The sequence below is a fragment of the Eubalaena glacialis genome, chromosome 16 (assembly GCF_028564815.1).
Source record: "Eubalaena glacialis isolate mEubGla1 chromosome 16, mEubGla1.1.hap2.+ XY, whole genome shotgun sequence".
Taxonomy (NCBI): Eukaryota; Metazoa; Chordata; class Mammalia; order Artiodactyla; family Balaenidae; genus Eubalaena; species Eubalaena glacialis.
This window is the reverse complement of record NC_083731.1, coordinates 85,372,159-85,392,431: the sequence shown is the minus strand read 5'-3', so window position 1 is coordinate 85,392,431 and position 20,273 is coordinate 85,372,159. Positions and strand designations below refer to the sequence as shown.

The window sequence follows — 20,273 nt, the reverse complement described above, 5'->3', positions numbered from 1 at the left end:
AATAGGGAGACTTCCCAGCAAACACCTAGCATAATATATAGATAGATGCCTTTGTCAAGTTTAACGCACCTGCATGAATGTGATTCTCTGAAGGTACCTTCCTCCCCTAAATAGGCATTTTCCCCTCAAAAATAATCAGGCTTCAGTCAGCCTTCCTGTTTTTTCCATTCTCAATCATAAAATTCTCTATCATTAGATTATTGCTAGAGGGAAAAACCTGTAAGGCCTGATTATCAGAAATCAATCTGTCCCGTTTATGGATGGCCAACGTCCCTAAAACCACATCTTCCTAATTTCATGATAAAGTAAGGCACCCAGCCAGGTCAATACTCTAAGAAAGATGGTCGCTTACAGGCACTGCTATCACACACACGGAGAGGCAGACCTTCAACATAAGGGTGTCAGGGTTAGGTGAACTAGAAGAGGAACAAAGGGTTATGCAAGTAGAAGGGAAAAAAGAGGCATTTCTACTGTGATCATTTGGAAAAGTTTCTTAGAGAAGTGCTCTGGCTCAGAAACAAGACGGGTTCTCCATGGGAAGTATGGGGGCCAAGGGACAAGAGCTTTAAAAGAGAGAAGGTGTCCTGGGGAGAGTTGGAGCACCACGTGTGGGTGTATGCATGTGAGGGAGTGGGGGGACAGAGGGATGGACTATGGTACAGAGAGAAGGCTGGAGGGACGGCTAAGCCACTGGAGAGTTCTGAGTCATGACCTGATGTGCGCAGGTCTGCGTGTCACGGGAGAAAACTCTGGGATACGTAAGGGGGGGTACGGCAATAAGGAAGGAAGACAAAACAGGAAGTTATTACAATGGTCAAGATGAATAGTAATGAGAACTTGAACTAAGGTATAATGTCTAGAAACAGTCCAAAGAAGAAGAGTGAATTTGAGCAGCATTTTAGGACGTAGACATTAAAGAGGGGCAAGAGGGTAAAAGGAGTTAGCATTCCAAAACCATCACAGACATATCCAAGAAAAAAGTCCTGTAAGTGAACTTTTCTCATATTTCCCATCAAAATATACCTACATTCCCTGTAATTCAAGATTAGTTTCTCAGTCATAAACATAAGAATTTCCTGGTATTTCCCCAATTTACCAGCCCATTTGATATTTTAGTCTGTGAATTATACCCTGTTAAGAAAGAAAATGTCTTTCAAGATTTATCAAAAAAGTCCATCCTCAGGAGGAGTTGTAGTCGGAGCCCTGACCTTCTGCTTTGAACAACTAGGGCTCTGGACTAGACGATCTGTAAAGCTTCGTCCAGTGCGAACGTCTCTGGAAGCAGCACAGTAAGGGGTGGGGGTATTTAGAGGGGAGGAGTCTCACCATTGTTTAAAACCAAAAGGCAACAATCATGGTCACCGCCTATGGACCTAAGGCCCACACCTGCCTGAAACGTCAATGCCCAATAACCTAAAGGAAAATACAGTGAAGTCAGAAAAAGACTGAGACACAGGAGACTAAAATGAGAACAAGTGAAAGGAACAGAATATGTGATGGCACAGAATATTGGGATGTTTGTTATTAGACAAAAGGGGATATGATTGATGTCATAAAAAGACAAATAGTCTAAATGAGGACAATTTTGACATCTAAAAGGAATGGGTTTCAGGAGATAATTATAATAGCTAATATTTATTGACTGCTTACTATATATCAGGCATGGTATTAACTAAACTGGGAAATTAACAGATTTAATCCTCATGATAATCCTGAGTTTGATATCATCAGCATCCCCATTTTTCAGATGAGGAAACTGGAAATAAGAAACATTAAGTAAATTGCCCAAGAGCCCAAAGCTAGTAATTGATGGAACCATGATTCAAATCAGGCACTCTGACTCCAGAGCTATAATTTTTAAAGTACATACCGTACTTAAGTGCCTAAAGTAAATGTGTAAAGATTGCACACACCAAAATATGCACATGTACGTATATATATACATATTCAGGTATACACACAAACATACATGTATACACACAAATACATATGTTCATACAAATAAATGGATGATAGACCCATAGGAAAATAATTTATCTTCTGTTGTTAGCATCAGGGAGGCTAATTTCCAGAAGAAACACATATTGCTATTTATAGAAGGGCCAAAATGCTTAGATGGACCTAATTTCTTAATCTCATAGTTATTTCCCACAATTTTGTATTTTCATTTTAATTTTTACTGTGATAAAATGAAGCCTTAAAAATTGACATTCCAGGAATTCCCTGGCGGTCCAGTGGTCAGGACTCCGTGCTCTCACTGCCAAGGGCGCAGGTTCGATCCCTGGTCGGGGAACTAAGATCCCAGAAGCCGAGCGGCGCGGCCAAAAAAAAAAAAAAAAAAATAGCATTCTTTTTTACATCCACAAAATTCAAATAACATTGTGCTTCTGCATTCAGATATCAAAATCAATTTGAATAAACATAAAACCATATAGCATCTCAATTTTTGAGCTGTCCATCAATCTCTCTAAAAACTTCTTGGAAAACGTTCACTTATATTTGCCATGGGGCACAAAATTTTTACAAAGCTCTGAATGCAACTTCTTATATAAAAGAGTATCCAGTCAGCCCTCTGTATAGGCAGGTTCCGCATCTGCAGATTTGGACTGAAACCAACCAACACTGGGTTAAAATATCCAGGAAAAAAAATTCCAGAAAGTTCCAAAAAGCAGAATTTGAATTTGCTGCGAACAGACTATTTACATAGCATTTACATCGTATTTACAACTGTTTATACAGCATTTACCTTATAATAGGTATCACAAGTATTCTCGAGATGATTTGAAGTACATGGGAAGATCTGCATAGGTTATATGCAAATACTATGCCACTTTATATAAGGGACTTGAGCATCCCTAGATTTTGGTATCCTCAGGGGTCCTGGAACCAATCCTCTGCAGACACTGAGAGACTACTGTACAAATGTTTTAACTATGTTTAAAGCTTTCTTCCTAAGCCTTCAAGGTACAAAAGGAGACTTCATGCTTCTTCATTGCAACAACACTGCCATCCAAGGCCATCTACTACTGCCTTGTATATTAATGTGTCAAGATCTGTATTCCCACCTTTTTGTTTGTTTGTTTTTTGCCAATGGCTCTGGGTTATATAATTTGGGATACAACTGCCTCTATTCCTACTAGCATCCTCAGTGCAATCTGAACTTAGGATTCCTAGTAAGAGAAGTTCACTTTTGTTACAGACAATATAATTATGTTTTAACAATGTAAAGGTCAGTCAGCAATATTTACAAAGCATTCATTAGGAAAGAAAATAAATGACAGACAATACAAATGAAAGCAAACAACAAAGGTGTCTAGTAGAAATAGAACAGCCCTTATCATGCTTTAGCAACTCTTTTGCTCTCCAGCAAACTATTTTAATAGAAAGAATGGGCTTCAAAAGAAAAACAGAAAAAAGTGAATAGTTAACAACTTTCCCTCAAATTAAATTTTTACACTTGGGATCTTGAACTTGAGAAACATAGATCTAAAAATTTAAATTTCTGGGTCTCAGTTAACAATGGCAGCAAATATCACCCAGAGACTATTACAGCAACCCAGGCAATCTTTTGGTTGCTGTTTCCATGGAAACCATCTAAAGGAAGAAAACCTAGTAGTAAAACATAATGTATTTAAAAAAAAACCCGATTCATCTTGTTGACCCCTTTCAGTTTACTAAACACGGCACATAACAGGTACATACATTAAGCACCAGAAAATTCACAATTCATTCAACGAATATTTGTCAATCATGCTGCGTGCCAGGCACCGTGCTAGGGGGCTGGGTCACTGTGGAGCCCTCACAGAGCTTGTCTAGTACAAAGACACTAAGTAGCCAGTGACACAGAAACAGGAAACAGAAAGAAAGCTCATCAGAGGGCTTGATGAAAGCTGCGAAGTCTGCAGGGATGCGATTAATTCACAAAGCGCCATGGACAATGTTAAGGACTTGGCTCTTTATTCTAAAAACAAAAAGCAGCAACTGAAGGGTTTTATGAAGGAGACTGACAAGATGAGATCTGTATTTCAAAAACTTATTCTGGATATACTGAGTTAAGAATTAAAGAGAAGCTTGAAAGAACGGGGGAGAGCAGTTAAAAAGCCAGTAGAGTAGTCCAAGGGAAGAAAGATAACTTGAACTAGGATGGTGGGAGTGTGGAGGGAGAGATTGGAGAGATTTAGAAGATTAGACGGATGAGTTAAGATATTCTGGGGGAGTGAGGGTGAGAGAAAAAAACATCCAGGTAACTCCCAGGCTTTTAAAACAGAAAGCAGCAGTGCCATTTGCTAGGTTCTGGTGGAGGAGAGATCATGACATATTGAATGTGATGTGCCTGTAAGAGACGTCCATCCAGATAGGGGTATCCAGGCCTGGTCATGAGAGGACAGGTCTGCACAAGGGAGATATGTTCGGGAGCTTTTAGTATAAGGAGGCACTGAGGCTATGAAAAGTAGGTATGAGGTCATCTAGGGACAGAGTATAGAGTGAGAAAAGGGATAAGGACCAGTAAACATCAATACTTCTCGGTTTCATATTCTGACTTGTATTTTGTAACAAACATTCAATGTGGATTGTTAAGTATAGCTCAAGAGCAACATAAAAGAATATAATTGATCTTGACCTTATTAAACTTGCCAATCTAAATATTTTGCTAGAGAAACAGGATCAGAATGATTATCAGGAAGATAAGGACCAAAGAGATTCCTAAATTATATTATACTTACAAGACTTAAATTATATTATACTTACAAGTAAGATAACGTAAAAGAGTCACAAAAGAAAACCATGTGGGGGAAGGTGTCTTCCTTCACAGTTTGATAAAACAAAATATACACCTCGGTGTTTCAGAGATACCATGACATGTTCAAAATCAAACCCAAGATCATTTCTACCAAACTCAGTCCCCCTCTAGTGAACGGGCTCACCAGCACTGGCCATGTAGGCATGGAAGCCAGACACTCAGAGGTCATCTGTGACACTGCCCTCTCCCTCACCTCCCACATCTGTCCATTACAAAGTCCTACCAATTTCACTCTGCATAATTTTGTTCTGACTTAACTCTCCAACTTGTATTTTTTACCACAATCCTCATTGATTTCACTTCTCCAATCCATAGATTTTCTATTAGCTCCTTTAAAGTATAATGTGCTATTTTGACTCAAGACTTTTGCAAATATTCCACCTGCCTGGAATACACTCTTTTCCACTCTCCTCTCCTAAATAACTCTTTCTTGTCTTTCAAAATGTGATTTCTTAAAAAAAAAAAAAAAAAATCTGTCTGGCACCCAAGACTCTGATAGGTCTCCTGCTTTATGGTCTTATAACACCCTATACATTTCCCTCTTAGTACTTATCATAGTAATTATTTATTTGCATGATTATTTAATATGTCTTCCCCACTGGACTGGAAGCTCTGTGAGTCCTGGGCCTGTGCTCTGCTCAGCATTACAGCCTGTGCACTAAGCACACTGCTTAGCACACAGAGGACGATAAATAACATTTTAAAATGAATCATTAATTCTAAACCACTGATAAATTACCCAGTATATAGGAAGGAGAGAAAGAATTTAGGCTAAGTCTCTAACTCCAAGTCTTGAGCTCTCAAGCCCAATGTCACACTGACTGCCTAGGTTGAGACAGGAGGGGCTTGGTTGACGAAGAAAAAAAATGGGATCAAGGGTCTAGATCAGCACTGTCCAATGGAAATATAATGTGCAGCATATACAACTTAAAATTTCTAGGAACCACCTTAAGAAAAAGGAAACAGGTGATATTCATTTTAATAATATATATTATTTAATCCAATAGATCCAATATTATATCACCACGTAATTAATATTTTTAAAATTAATGAGGTGTATTACAGTCTTTTTCCATACTAAGTCTTTGAAATCCAGTGTGCATTTTATACTTACAGCACACCTCAATTAAGACTAGCCACACTTCAAATGCTCAAAAACCACATAAGCCTAGTGGCTATTACAATGGACAGCAGAGATACAGGTATCCATATCTACATGAGGATTAAAAGTATATCTGACAGAGTAAGACAGTCCTTCCCTCAAAGAACTGACCATCTAATTAGCAGATAACCATTACATAGTGACATAAGAGTCATGGAAGCCTAACTGTAGAATCACTCAGTAAGAAAAGCAGCCCTGAAGCAAGGGTTATACATACTGGGTGATGCACACTAGGTGGGCGTCTTGCTGTAGGGTGCTTCAAGCTCCTAGTAGAGTGACAGCCAGAGTTGTCACTCAAATGGCAGTTATTACAATGATTCATATTCGCAGTTCTACAATTCTGCACATTTACATTTCACGACCAAAAGGAAGGTAGTGTACAGCGAAAATATTAAAGCCTTCTAGGGTGATAGTCTTAAATCACTAAAAACAATTTACTTTCTTCCCCTCTCCATCTAACATTGTATTCTAACTGAATTCAAGGAAAAGACTACCTTTCCCCCTCCCCTTTTTAGAATAAAATCGATGCACTCAACACTCTTCAAAATGAAAGATACTCTAAGAGTGCCCACTACACACATTAATACTGTAAAGATACAACCTATAGAATTGATGAACACTGTAAAATGCACCAAGACATTTCAAATCAGCAAGCAGATTTGTTAAACAAGTAATTTTTAATTCAGCATAATTTTTGCTATAATATTCCCTAATAACCAAGTTTTTTAGCAAAATGTAAAATGTAACAAACAGCTATTCTTCCATGGTTGTACTATATTTGCCAGATCAAAGGAAATGAGAAAATGCTCCATTTTCTCTTAAGTCATCATAAAGATGACTAAATTTTTATTATGTTCAGCATTCCCTTTAAAAAGGAATAAGCAACAGAGTCATGATTTATAGTTTAAAAAAAAGTTCAAATAATCTTTTTTTTTCTATAATCATATTCAGCAGAGAAAACCTCTGCGTGGTAATATTTACATGTTCTTCAAGAGAAACAATTTTTTTAAGGTAATATAAACCAGCAAACAAAAGACGACTAAGTTAAATTTCAAAAAGACTAGCAACTTAACACAAATTTTGAGCTAATTTAAATCAAGGTACAGAACAGTATGGTTTAAAAATATCTGTCTATACAGATACATACATGAGTTTATATGCACAAAGCATGCCTAGAGGGATATACAAAAAACTCCTAATGGTAGTCAACTCTGGAGGAGCTGGGTGGCTAGAAAAAGGGAGTGCAAGTCTCACTTTCATTAAGTATCTATTTGTACAGACTGACTTTTATGTGTATGGGGGTATACCATAGTGGAAGCACATACAAAAGGAAATAAAATAGGAGGTAGATATTCTAGCAGCCAAGCTTGGTTCTCACATATATGAAATTAAAAAGCTAAGCGAACAAACAAGATGTCCACATCAAAAATAAAAACAATTTTGTGGAGCACTAGAAATAAAGTAGTATGCCCAAGACAATGCTTTTTCTTCACTGCTTCATCTGTTCCAAAAACAATTAGGTAAAACACAAGCCTAAATATTAAGATCATATTTATCTACAAAGTGACTTCATACCCTAAAAAATGGAGAAATGCAGTTACTGCTGCATAATAAGAATCTTTTTTCAGGACATATAACATAGTTTATACCTATTCTATTCATACTCTTTGAAATGTCCAGGGTTGGAACACTTTTCTAAGAATCAATTTAACATACAGCTGTAATAACACCAGCAGATACAGACAAATTTGTGTTTTCTTGTATATACTTTCATTACCGTTGCTCAAGGGAAATCTGCTATTGCATTCTGTTTCTAAAAATGCACTACAACGTCAACTGATGAGTCATGGGTCACACTCCAAATTCTTACGTACCAAAGAAAGCAGGGTACAAAAGTCTTACACATCAATTGTAAAGACTGTCTAATCAGCTGAGTTACAAATCAAGAGTTCTTCATAAGGTGAGATAGATGAAAGTTTTTTGAAAAGACGTGAGAAAATTTAAAATAAAACTGCAAGGATTGATAAAATCGTTTTCCCTTGGACCTTCTTCTAATAACTGGTAGGTCTTTGTTTTTCTTAATTCAGAACATATGAATAAATAGTAAGTACTGTTGAGATACTGACAGGTACAAAGTCTCAGCTTCTTGCAAAGCCAAATTATCTGAGAAATGATTTTCTGGATGCCTCGCTTCTCTTCCTTCCTTCCTACTTTTGCTATTTAGTCGTTTCACCGAGCTAGAAATCTCCAGGAGAGGGTACGAAAGGGCAAGAAACAGAGATGGCACTATTTGTGTCTTTCTGGCAGTGTTAGCTAAAAGTTTTCCTGGTGAAGAAGACAAGTTAATAGCTGAATCTGAGGACCAGCTGTAGATTTTAGTCATTGGTAAACAGATCGCTGAGATCTGACCACACTGTCTTATTTTCTTCCTAGCGTTTGCCATTATCCTTCTCAATTATCTGCTCGCCTGCCCCCACCAGCATGTAAACTCCGTAAGAACAGGGATCCCACTTGTCTTGTTCACTGAAGAGTCTCACCATCTAGAACAGTGCCTGGCGTCTAACAGACATTCAATAAATATCCAGCGGGAGAAAAGACACATAATTATTACTTAGCTATCTCGGACCGGCACAATAGCAAAACTGTTGAAATATCTTTTCTCTTGAGACTCCTCTTTATCTACAATTTATAATAATAATTATTAACTTTTGCCTGGCCACAAAACTCTCTATGCTTATGCTTTACCATTTAAATATCATATTTGCATCAAAATATAGTAATTGTAATGAAACTGTAATCTGATTTATCTCAATTTCTGATTTTTTCAATTTTCTATTAAAAAAATAGAAAGATATTCTTTAAGATGAAGATGTCACTACTTTAAAACTGAATGAGAAACATTACTAAGAATATTAAGCTTTATCTCCCAGATAGATATCTTTCCATAAATCCTAGTATACTTTGAGAGCAATTTCTTTGTTTTTTATTAACAGAGCAATTTTGTTTTCAAAAGGTTCAAGTAACCAACAGAGTAATTCTTTATGGACATGTAAAGAATGCTGTACTATGCCTAAGCATTTTAAGAGCTACTTAATGGTCTACTTTGATTTCCTCCAGGACCAGGTTTGATTTACTGCCTGTGAATCCAAACTATAAATAAAGAATATTAAGTCACATTGTCACAGTTAGAAAGACTAAAATCACACTGAGCAACTTTATAACATGTAAACCTTTTATAAGAAAAAAAGTTAAGGGGCTTCCCTGGTGGCGCAGTGGTTGAGAATCTGCCTGCCAATGCAGGGGACATGGGTTCGAGCCCTAGTCTGGGAAGATCCCACATGCCGTGGAGCAACTAAGCCCATGCGCCACAACTACTGAGCTCACGTGCCACAACTACTGAAGCCCGCGCGCCTAGAGCCCGTGCTCCACAACAACAAAAGCCACTGCAATGAGAAGCCCGCGCACCACAACGAAGAGCTGCCCCCTCTCGCCACAACTAGAGAAAGCCCGCGCACAGCAACAAAGAGCCAACGCAGCCAAAAAACAAAAACAAAAAAGTTAGTTGAAAACTTTCAAAAGTTAGTTGAAAGCTGAGATTGTATCATCCTTCTGTATCCTACAAAATGGATTCATTAAAAAAAATTTTAGTGCTTTGTGTAAATAGCTACCATACCATTAAAACTCACCATCCAGACTCAGGAAAAATCCTGAATGCTTTATTAATATACCTTCAAAGGTGGACAAATCATTCAAATATGCTCCATACACCTGGAAAAAGAACAAGTCAGAGACCCAGAAAAATTATATCTATTTTTAACAAACTCTGAAATTAGTCTATTGAAGTATCAATTAATGTATCTCATCTATAATGAAAGCACAGAGCCTAAAACTAGAGAAATTAATGAGATTGATAAATATTTCATATGAGATCTAATTGCTATGGATATTTCTGAAATCTTACTAAATGGCCCTGACAGAATGGTCTTAAAAGGCAGACTACTGACCACACACATTACGTATTTAGTAGGAAAGACACAGGATGCAATCATATGCAGTCTGATACCTGGCTTCTCCCCAGTCATCTTATTTTTTAGCTTCAGCTAGCCCTAGATTACTGATTGTTTCCATATTGGTGTCTCACAACTATAAGAAACAAAAAGGGAAGAGAAATTCACACTAGAATATGCTACAGTTGATCCTTGAATAATGAGCGGGCTGGGGTGCCAATGCTCTCCCCACCGCTGCAGTTGAAAATCCGTTAAACTTTGAGGTGGGCCCTGGGTATCTGTGGTTCCCTAACCGCAGGCCGAGTAGTACTGTAGCACTATTTATCGAAAAGGAAAATCCATACATAAGTGGGCCCACAGAGTTCAAACCCCTGTTGTTCAAGGATCACCTGTAATAAGCACCATTTGAGAACTGTGTCCTTAAGCAATGTCATCCATACCCCCCAAATTAAAACTATTCCATGTATTTCAGAACTTTCCCTCTTATTTACATAAGGTCTCAGAAATATGTTCAAAATATTTTGTTTGGACCCTTACTTACACCATATCTAAAATTTGACTCAAATGCATTTAAGAAACTATAAAACTCCTAGAACAAAATATAGGGAGAAAGTTTCATGACATTGGATTTGGCAGAGATTTCTTGAATAGGAGACCAAAAGCACAGGCAACAAAAGCAAAAATAGACAAATGGGACTATATCAAACTTAAAAACCTCTGCACATCAAAGGACACAATGAAGTGAAAAGGCAACCTAAGGAATGGGAGAAAATATTTGCAAATAATATATCTGATAAAGGGATAATATCCAGAATATATAAAGAATGCCTACAAATCAACAACAAAAATCAAATAACCCAGTTTAAAAATGGGCCAAAGACTTGAATAGAACCCAAAGATGATATACAAGTGGTCAACAAGCATAATGAGAAGATGCTCAACATCATTAATCACCAGAGAAACGCAAATCAAAACCACAATAAGATATCACTACATACCTGGTAAGATGGCTATTATCAAAAAAGAGGGAATAACAAGGTTGGTGAGGAAGCAGAGAAACTGGAACCCTTGAGTACTGTAAAATGGTGCAGCAGCTATGGAAAACAGTAAAGGAGTTCTCTAAAGAAATTAAGAGTAGAACTACCACATGATCCAGCAATCCCACTTCTGGGATTGAAAGATCTGGGATCCAGAAGAATTGAAAGCAGACCTTCAAAGAGATATCTGCACACTCACATTCACTGCAGCACCATTCACAATAGCCAAGAGGTAGAAGCAACCCAAATGTCCATCAACAGATGAATGGATAAACAAAATGTGGCATATACATACAGTGGAATATTCAACCTTTAAAAGGAAGAAAATCCTGTCACATACTACAGAATGGATGAATCGTGAGGTCATTATACTATACTAAGTGAAATAAGCCAGTCACAAAAAGACAAGTACTATATGGTTCTAATTATATGAGGTATCTAAAGTCACCAAATCCACATAAACAGGAGGGCTTCCCTGGTGGTGCAGTGGTTGAGAGTCTGCCTGCCAATGCAGGGGACACGGGTTCGAGCCCTGGTCTGGGAAGATCCCACATGCCGCGGAGCAACTGGGCCCGTGAGCCACAACTACTGAGCCTGCGCGTCTGGAGCCTGTGCTCCGCAACAAGAGAGGCCGCGATAGTGAGAGGCCCGCGCACCGCGATGAAGAGTGGCCCCCGCTTGCTGCAACTAGAGAAAGCCCTCGCACAGAAACGAAGACCCAACACAGCCATAAATAAATAAATTAAAAAAAAAAAATGCAAACCTTTAAAAAAAAAAAAAATCCACATAAACAGAAAATAGAATGATGGTTACCAGAGGCAAAGGGGAGGGGAAAATGGGGCGCTCTTGTTACGGGTACAGAGTTTTAGTTTTGCAAGATGAAAAAGTTCTGGAGATCTGTTATACAACGATGTGAATATACTTAATACTACTTAACTATGCACTTAGAAGTGGTTAAGATGGTAAATTTTATGTGATATGTTTTTTACCACAATAAAAACTGAAGCAGTATAAAATATTTTTGTTAAATTATTATTATTATTTTGGTAAGATTCCTTTTACTTTACCCACTGAAAATGTAGCATCTGCATTGAGATAGGCTACACGTGTAAAATACAGTTGAGCCTTAAACAACACAAGTTTGAACTGCGTGGGTCCGCTTATACACAGATTGTTTTCAATAGTAAGTACTACGGTACTACATGGTCTGCATTTGGTTGAATGACCACATAGAGAGGAACTGTGGACAAGCAGGGCCGACTGTAAGTTTCTGTGGACTTTCAACTGCCTGGGAGGGTCAGTGCCCTTAATCCCCACGTTGTTCAAGGGTCAGTCGACTGTATAACCAGATTTCAAACACGTAATATGAAAAAAGTCAAATGTCTTGTTAATAATTTTGTATTGACTACCTATTAATACATTTTGAATATACTGCTTTCAATAAAATATTCAACTTTAAAATACTTTGTCATGCTTTAAGAACAGTAACTAGAGGGGCTGCAGGGTCAACGGAGCTTTGTTTTACGAGTTTGGGACTGGAGCATATTTACAGGTGAAAAAGCCAGCAGGGAGACAGATTAAATACAGAAGGCAGTTAACTGATGAAGCGCTCCTAAAAGAGACTCTGAAGGATGGGATCAAGGGCACATGTGGAAAAATGAGCCTTTAACAGACCTGAGACTGACCTAGACAAGCTGGGAAGGGGAGGGACAGAAATCTGCTAAATCAAATCAGATCCTCATGAACTGACCAGATTATCTGCAGGCTGTAGAAGTGGGGGATTGATAAAGAGTTTGTGAATGACGATGGTCTAGAATAATCCATAAGTGAGACAAGAACAAATCCTGATTAGGGCCAACAAGGCCCACATGACCGGCCCTGCCTACCTCCCAGGCCCCATCTCACACCACTCTTCCCCAGCTCTCTCCCACCCACCTCTTCACCCTCCTGCAAAGTGCCATCCCCACCTCTGACTGCTTCGCCTGAGAAGGTTTACCTGTATAACATCTACTCAACCAGATACCCGTTTCAAAGACAACTTCCTCAGGGCGGGTTCAGTGACACCCAGCTCCCCAGAGACTAGGTTAGTTCCCTTTGTTATACCCCAGACAACACCCCGTGCCACTGCTACCCAACAGAAACAGAATGTCAACCACACGCACCATTTTAAATGTTCTAGTAGCCAAGTGAATGAACTATTTTTAATATTTTATTTAATCCAACATATCCAGGATATCACCATTTCAACATGTAATCCATATACAAAAATTATTGAGCTATTTTACCCTTTTTGATACTAAGTCTTCAAAACCTGGCGTGTAGTGACACAGCGCATCTCAATTCAGACCACGCACATTTCAAGAGCCACAAGTGCAGGTGACTACAGCACAGCCCTATACTATTTCTTCAAAGCACTTACCGTACTTTATAACTATAATGTGTGCTATTATTTGATGAATGTCTATCTCCTCTAGAATGTAAGCTCTATGAGGATACCTCTGCCTGCCGAATTCTTAGCTCAGTGTCAGAGCACTCAGTAGATGCCAAATAAACATAATTGACTGAGGGGAGTGCAGGGGAGGGGTTGTTTGAGAGGTGATGCCCTGCACTGAGGGCCTGGCCTTCTAACAGGGTTGCCAAAGCAACTCAGGGAGAAGCAGTTAATCCAGCAGGGTCGTTATCTGGCAGGCACTGAACAAAAGCAACTTCAAGAGAAGCAAAGGTGCCAGTGAAAGCATATAGATTCCACAGATGTTAATACAACAGAGAATGGGAGGTGGGGTGGAATAAAGGGATTGGCAAACCATCTCTGCCCAGAGGAAGGGCACCGAAAGAGCAATTGTGGGTGTGAGGGAGCTGGAAGGATAGGCTAGGAGGCTGCAGTCAGAGAACAGGGTATATAAATTTAAGGTCTCTAATGTGGAAAACAGGGCAGAATGTCAAAATACAGTGGAAGTGAAGGTCATGGAGTTGAGGAGCCAAGGTATTAGAAGTCAGAGGTATTCGTCAACCTGCTTTGAATTGATGTGGGGTGGCCACAGTGGGCGGCAGCTTGAAGCAGGATCTCAGTTCCCTGAGCGGGAATCAAACCCAGACCTGGGTAGTGAAAGCGCCAAATCCTAACCATTCGACCACCAGGCACTAGTGGCTAGAAGCAGGGCCCTGGCTCTTGTCTCCTCTGTAAAAAGAATTTTAGCAAAGAGACAGAAAATAGTGAAACAGGTAAGTGTTTATTAGAAAAGCAGACACATGGGCAGGCTCAGAGAGTCACATGCTTTTGGGGTGGCTTAAACTGCTTATATAGGGGCAGTTTTCCAGGTCTTTGTTTTCCTCTGGCCAATCATCTTGCTTCCATCCCATACTTGGTCTGACTCAGGGCCCTCCCCCGTGTGCACGTGTATCTTTTAGCCAAGATGGATTCCAGAGTGAGGGTCTCCAGGAGGTTGGCAGGACAGATTATGGGCTACTGTCCCCTCCCCTGAGGACTCTTTCTGTGTATGTGTAGTCTGGGAGGTCGCCTTGACCCCAAGAATGAGAAATATGTGGGCTCCTTACCTAAGCAGGGCTTAGTCCCTCTTTGCTCCTGCCATTACCGTTATCTCGAAGGGTCCACAGGAGACAAAGTCCAGTCGCTTACCCTGTTCCTGTTATTATCTTTGTCTCAAAGCGTAAACAGGAGACTAGTCGTAAATGTCTAACCTGGGGTCCATCTACCTCTTGCCTCGGAATGATTAACTCCATGACTGAATGTCTTTTAAGATTTTAAGTTCTCCAAGGGCAGAGAATCTTTTGTGTCCCATACAGCCCAGTGTTGATCACATCACGTATGCTGCTTGCTGAATACAATTAAATTGAAAGTCAAACTGCAAACATTAAAATCATGTGGAAGAAAAGTGGAAATGGTCACAATAAAACAACGAAAAAAGTAAGATATAAGCGAAGGACTCCAATTTACTGGTTCAATAACTATGTAGTTTAACTGAACAGGATTAAGAACTCTGATGAAGGATTAATTTTTAATATTGGTAGCCAAAATCCCAACTTTGCGGGATGAGTGGGGGAAGGGGTATAAATACACACCAGACTCACTTTATTTTTACCTATAAAACAAAGTAATAACCAACAGAGCCTTTGGAAGCTTTACTAAAGCCAAGTACACCTTGTTTTACATAACATATATATCCTCATAACTTGGTTATGAACATTTTTTACAATGGCCCCCATTATACACTTTAGGGCAATTTGTTATTTAAAAGAACTCTAAGATTACTCTTTCAATAGAGGAAAAAATTAAAACATCATTTGTTTACATGAAAGTGGTACGCTTTTTAAGTGGACACATGATAGTTTATAATATACTCATCTATATAAATAAGCACAGAAACACACGATGTATGTAATTCTTATAGTATACGTGTATATATATAGTACATAGTTTTATTTGCCTATTGCTTATTTTCCACACTTGTTTCTATTTCTCATTTCTCCTTCCCAGTCCAATTTTGAGAAAAAAAAAATTTCCCCTACATAATTTCTCCACCGAGGGATCCTGATTATCAGAAGTAGTAGTATTAAATCTCGAGGCTGGGAAGATAAAGGTATAAACTATGCTCGACCCTCTCTGCCCACACCACTTCTTCTATTCCTATCTTTTCAGCTTTTCTTATCAATCTCTTATCTGCTCTGGAGTTTTGCTAATAAGAGGACAAAGTTATGACACAGCTGTCATCAGTTTAACTCTGAACAAAGCAATATCCCTACGTAAGTCTGTTCCTCCCTACTACACCCCACAACTTTCACAGTAAAGGGGGAAAAAGGAGGGAATCATGCAAATAACTATAGCAGCTGGCACTAAAATCACTGAATCCTAATAGCCATAAATTCTGTTATAGTTCTGGTATCTTCCTACAAGAACATGAAGTACTTTAAGCTTCTTTGCTGGCTCAAATCCCTTTTCTGTTTTCCCTCTGACCAGTGATTGCTCCAAAGATTTCAATAAGTCTGTGGGCCAAGACAGATCAAAGCCAATGGATCCAATTCATTTATTCATGCATACATTAATATTTATGGCTCTAGTACTTGGGGACTCTCCTTCGGTGAGCAAATCAGGATCCCTGCTCTTATGAAGCACACATTCTGAAGGACAGAGCCTACAATACCTGCCTCTTTAAAAACATACTAACTAGATGCAATTATCACCGGAATGTATATCATGAACATTTGCTTCTTAAAACACTCCTCTTAACAACTTCTCATCAGTTAATACACAAAATAGCCATTTCTTCTATCCAACCAACCAAAAAACTTACATAATCACAGATTTTTCTACTCTTTTGTACTTTCTGAGGAAAAGAGACATGACAGGAAAGCTAAAGGGGATTTATTTTGTAAATCTCCCAGGCCCCTTAACAGGGTCATTTTAGGCCTGGCTAAGTCTTCTACAACTATAATTTTACATGAAGATATACGCAGATATACATAACGTATCTTTTTATATATATATATATATATATATATATATATATATATTTTTTTTTTTTTTTTTAGAACCAACATTACTTCCTAAGTAAACCTATGAAATGAGAACTTTGATTCTTCTAGAAACCTTGGATTTTGACATAGGAAGGTGGGCCTAGAGTGAACTGTAGCCCCATAAACAGGAAAAGTTAAATGGCTCTGCATAACAAAATTAAAAAGTACTTGGATTTTGGGGGCGCGATCAGCAAGGAGAAGTTCAGTAAGAATAGTAATTCTAAGGGTAAGTGATGGAATTCAACCTCTGTTCTGACTCCACAGCCAGCTTAACCAGTATACTCCAACGCCCTCAAGTCAGAACACCTAGGAATCACCCCTCTCATTAATCATACGCAGTCACTTACCTAGTCCAACCAATTACACCTCCCAAGGGCCGCACCATCTCTACTTCCACTGCCTTCACGCAGAATAACGAGCATCTACCAAGTCCTCCTATGTGCCAAGCACTATTCTAAGTAGCATACATGTTTTTCAAGTTTTATCCCCCAAACCCTATGAAATGAAGAACCTAAGGAAGAAAGAGGTTACATAATGAGCGACAGAGCCAGATTCAAACTCAGATAACGTGAATCGAAAAGTGCTGAGCACTTAAACCCTACAGTGTAACAGCTCCTGCTCTGTCTCCCTACTTCCCATCTGGACCCTCACCATCCTCCAGACTGCCGCAGTTATCCTTCTGGAATGCACATGTTATCATGACATTCTCCTGCTTAAAATTAGCAGCTCTGTATCACTGACTGGATAAAGTCCAAATTTCTTAATGCGGCATACAAAATCCTTCATGTTTCTGTTCAAGTCAGTTCAATAAATATTTGAGTGCCCACTGTAAGCAAGGCAAAGTGCTAAGTGCTCGGAAATGAATAATACACCAGGCCCTGGCCACGACTCCAACCCCAGACACTGTGTCCTTCAGCCAGAGGAACCATATGCAGCTCTCATAAAGCAACTCCGTACACGCTAGTCCCTTTGCCTAGAATGAAAATCTCTCAGCAATTTGAAGCGTCTGTGTGAGGCCTTCCTTAACAAGCTCCAGGCAGAAATGCTCCCACTTTTAAGTTCCCACAGCACCTGTTCAAATTGCTTTCAGGTAACTGGTAGAAGACAGGTATGGATCAGCTTCCAAACAACACCATGAGCCAGTTCAGGGCAAGAGCTGACCTCTGCCATCCATGCCCGGCACACAGAAGACACCCATTTGCTAGATGAATAAATAATGAAAAATGTATAACCTGATGAGAAAAAGAGAGGAACAAGTTACAGAATTATGACTGCTAACACACAGGTGGAACAAATTAAAAGTAGTGTGGGCTTCCCTGGTGGCACAGTGGTTAAGAATCCGCCTGCCAATGCGGGGGACACGGGTTCGAGCCCTGGTCTGGGAAGATCCCACATGCCGCGGAGCAACTGGGCCCGTGGGCCACAATTACTGAGCCTGCGCGTCTGGAGCCTGTGCTCCGCAACAAGAGAGGCCGCGACAGTGAGAGGCCCGCGCACCGCGATGAAGAGTGGTCCCCGCTTGCCACAACTAGAGAAAGCCCTCGCACAGAAACGAAGACCCAACACAGCCATAAATTAATTAATTAATTAAAAAGAAAAAAGTAGTGTTACTCTACTTTGGTTCCGAGTTGGCCTACATTTTACCCCTATGGGAAAACTCATGTGTGGGACTTGGACAAGCTAAAAAAGGCAAAACTTTTGTTATTCGTGGCTCAAGAAAGCTCTGACAGGCCAAAAAGGATACAAGATCAAAGTCCATTTTCTAAAGGGGTGTGGCGATGGGAATCAAATCTATCCAAGGAAATGAAATTGACCTACTGAGCTCAACTTCATCAGTGCTGCGTCACAGTACAAGCAAGAAAAAAAATAAATAAATAAAAATCAAAATCTGTCCTGGGACGAAGGCCAATCTACAGATAAGTACCACTGCTGCAAGAATGTGACATTCTTAAAGTGAAGACAGGTCCAGTCAACTAGAGCTCACAACTGTTTCCTCCTCCTGAACCGCCGCTGCTTTTCATTCAATTTCGTTTCTGTGATTTAAAAAAGAAAACAGCTACACAGTTAAGGCCACGCATGACTGTACTGTAGCTCCTGGCAGATACGAACGTCCTGATTCATAACCTTAAATGTACACAGAAACATCAGAAGAAACACTACATTTAAGTGGAAAGTCCTTCGTCTAAAACAGGGCGTGAAGCTCTGAAAAGCGCGTGATGTCTTTCCTGAATGGTGCTCTGGGTGCGACTGCTTCCAAATCAAGATCCGAATTTTAAAATTACTCCCTCGAAGATGTCAACTCTCTCTCCCACCCTCTCCAGTCTAAAGGGAAGAGTGAGAATTCACAGGCAACAGGCTGGGACCGAGGGTATGATCTCTCCCCACTCCTCTGCAGGGAACAAGACCGAGGTAAGGCAGCTGGCGGCACTCTCATTCACGGCAACATACACGCAGGAAACAGAAAACTCATCCCCACCTCTCCCCTCCCTAAAATTGGAGCAAGCGACGCAAAGACCAGCGAGACGGTGGCCGGAACCACCAAACGGTAACAGCGGCGGGCACCCGGCGCCGGCAGCTCGCGCCCTCCTCCCCGGACCAGCGCGGCGGCCCCACACCGGTCCGCGTCCCCGCAGCCCGTCCGGGCGAGGAGAGCGCGGAAGACGCCGCGGCGCCGCTCCGGCCGCCTCCAGGGCGCCGGCCGCCCCACACCCCACGCCGCCCGCACCTGAGGCGCGGCCGGACCCGCGAGCTGACGCAGAGCGAGGCGGGCAGGGCAAAGTTACTCACCGGGGGAGCGCGCCTGCCCGGGCACGTCCCAGCTCCCGGCGCCGCAGCCCAGAGTCGGCTCCACTTCCGCGGCCCGCTGAGGGAGCGCGGGGCCGGCCGGCCTCCGCTCCGCCGGGAATCGCCGCCGCCGCCGCGGATTTCCTGGCAAGAAGCAAACTCTGGCCAAGACTTCACTTCTCAACCGCCCCTGCTGCCTTCCCGCGGGCGAACGCCAGGGCCGGGCCGCGCAACCCGACACGCACCCGGGCCAATCGGCGACAGCACAGGGCGGGAGGGGGCGGGCCAGAAGGCGGCCCCGCCTATCCGAGACCTCGGGGGGCGGGCCAGGCCGGGGCCTTCACTAGGAGTTAGAGTGAGCTCGCACCGCCCCTCGCCGCCTGCCCTCCCCCACCCCTCGGCTGTCCACGCACCCCTCCTGATTATCCCGCGCTCGGGAAGTGCCTCTTGCGCTCACCGCCGACAGCGCGAGGAAAGGCGAACAGCTGGGGGAAGTGGTGAACATCTAGGGGATCGGGGGTGGGGTAAGGAGAAGAGGTGGCGCCGGAAAACAACTGTGGGCGTGTCGGGCGGGAGGACAGCGGGGGTCGGGGGGTAGGGACCGGGGCTGGCCGGGGTGATGGGGGCGAGAGGAGCAGGACCGCCAGGAGGGGAGAGGGTTATTGGCGAAGAACACCTGAGGGGACGGAGAGCGGAGAGGTACGAAGGGAGAAGAAGGGCGGAGAGCGAGTCTGGGTGGTGAAAGGTTGCCGAGGCGGGGGCAGGGGCACCTGGGAACAAAGGTGAGCGAGAGGTTCCGCAGGTGAGGAGGCTTAAGAGGCCAAACAGGACAAGGACGTCCAAAGCCAGGCAGGACGTACTCCAGGGGTAGAAAAAGATCCTAGAAGAGAAAGGATGGGGAGTGGGGACAGTTTCCTTCCAAACTCTCACTCCTCCCCTCCCCCCCAAAG

The 20,273-nt window shown here is 41.4% G+C and overlaps 1 protein-coding gene across 2 annotated transcripts in view; it reads right to left on the bottom strand.

Moving 5' to 3' along the window:
- Positions 1–19,546, bottom strand: part of LNX2 (ligand of numb-protein X 2) — an 87,946-nt gene extending 68,400 nt beyond the window's left edge. For both annotated transcript variants that reach the window (XM_061171248.1, XM_061171247.1), the window contains exon 1: positions 19,327–19,546. The gene's annotated coding sequence lies outside the window, so the exon portion shown is untranslated. The remainder of the gene's footprint in view (positions 1–19,326) is intronic.
- Between the last annotated feature and the right edge of the window lie 727 nt (positions 19,547–20,273).